Source organism: Rhamphochromis longiceps, linkage group LG23, assembly GCF_057381845.1.
Source record: "Rhamphochromis longiceps isolate RC_006_pf linkage group LG23, R_longiceps_female_GT1.1, whole genome shotgun sequence".
Lineage (NCBI taxonomy): Eukaryota > Metazoa > Chordata > Actinopteri > Cichliformes > Cichlidae > Rhamphochromis > Rhamphochromis longiceps.
This window is the reverse complement of record NC_140578.1, coordinates 23,521,707-23,523,247: the sequence shown is the minus strand read 5'-3', so window position 1 is coordinate 23,523,247 and position 1,541 is coordinate 23,521,707. Positions and strand designations below refer to the sequence as shown.

Here is a 1,541-nt window from a genome sequence, read left to right as displayed (position 1 = left end):
TCACATAATGTAACAACTGGCAGTAAAAATTAGTGACCAGTCTTTATTTTGGAGGCTGCAGCTCCAGTTTTATTGTTTTCACGATGAAGGATGGTCTACCCTTTCACTTACACATGGACCCTTCCTAAGACATTCACAGGTGAAATGTATTGACCCGAGCTGAATGATGCCAGAGAAAGCTTGTGAAGGTAAGAGATAATGCCATAGGAAGACAGATGTTCCTACTGTTACAATTCCCTCTTTTCAGCTCCCATAATTATGTCTTTTCAGGACCTTTGTGTTTATAACCAGTGACACCCAGTCAAATGCTCCCTTTATTTTTGTAGCAGAGTGGTAACAGCCTTTAACTCACTTTTCCAATGTCTTTTCATGGCCAGTTCTTTTGTTCTTGAAGATAAAAAAGTAAAGAGTGTACGTGCACTGGGAGGGAGACACTCTGAATAATGTGCTGATCAATAAAGACCATCTAACAGAGAGATAATGTTGTGAAATTTAGAGTGCAGGTCGTTGAAGTGTCATCAATAGTGCTCACAGTGAGAGGGTTCATGCTGTAGGTCATTTTCTGCTACAGCTGAGCCGACCATATAAAAGTAAAGGTACAGTTGTGTCTCATCTCCAATACAAATTCTGTATGATGAGGTTTAACAGTTGTGTCAAGGGGAAAAAACATCAAGGCCATTTCATTAGGTACAAGACTAGTTTGGACCAGTTTTGCCTTCAGAACAGCCTTACTTTTTCATGGCACACATTCATCAAGGTGCTACAAACATTTGTTGGTTTTTGGTCCATATTGACGTGATAGCATCACACACTGCAGCTCTGTGGCTATAGGTCAGGAGGTAGAACATGTCACCTACTACTCAGAAGGTTGGTTGTTTGGTCCCTGGCTACTCCAGTCTTCATGCCAAACAGGCTGGCAAGATACGAACCTCAAGCTGCTATTTAAATACAAAAGCTACGATGTACCAGCTGTACACTACACAATATCCATCATGTTAAGTCTCATTGTGTGCAGCCCCAGTGGCCTAATGGATAAGGCACTGGCCTCCTAAGCCAGGGATTGTGGGTTCGAGTCCCATCTGGGGTGATTTCCAGCAGAGTGGCACAGCGGAAGCGTGCTGGGCCCATAACCCAGAGGTCGATGGATCGAAACCATCCTCTGCTAGGACTTTTAGCCAGTTTGCTTTCAGTCATTAATGGAATACAAGTTTCCCTTTATGCACTTACTGGCTATGAGATGTCTAGTACTGGGTTGATACTAGACTTGTAGTCAAGACCGCCTAAACCGAAACCAAAGGGTATCGAGACCAAGACAAGACAAAGTCGAGACAGAGACAAAAAAAGTCTTTAAACTGCAGCCAGATGCTGCTTCGTTTACGGGTGTCAGGCATATTTATATGTTTTTGCGATGCACTCACACAGCCCTCCGCACCGCTGTCTACTGTCTCACTCGCTTACTGAGAGGACAGACGCACGCTCCACTTGACTGTCGCGTCTCTCACCCTCTCTGTTTTTCACATAATGATATTATCTTATATCCT

General features: G+C 43.5%; 1 non-coding gene across 1 annotated transcript; it reads left to right on the top strand.

Moving 5' to 3' along the window:
* The first annotated feature begins 1,014 nt into the window (after positions 1–1,014).
* On the top strand, positions 1,015–1,087 carry trnar-ccu (transfer RNA arginine (anticodon CCU)). The gene has a single exon. It is a non-coding gene; the product is annotated as a tRNA-Arg (tRNA).
* Positions 1,088–1,541: the final 454 nt, after the last annotated feature.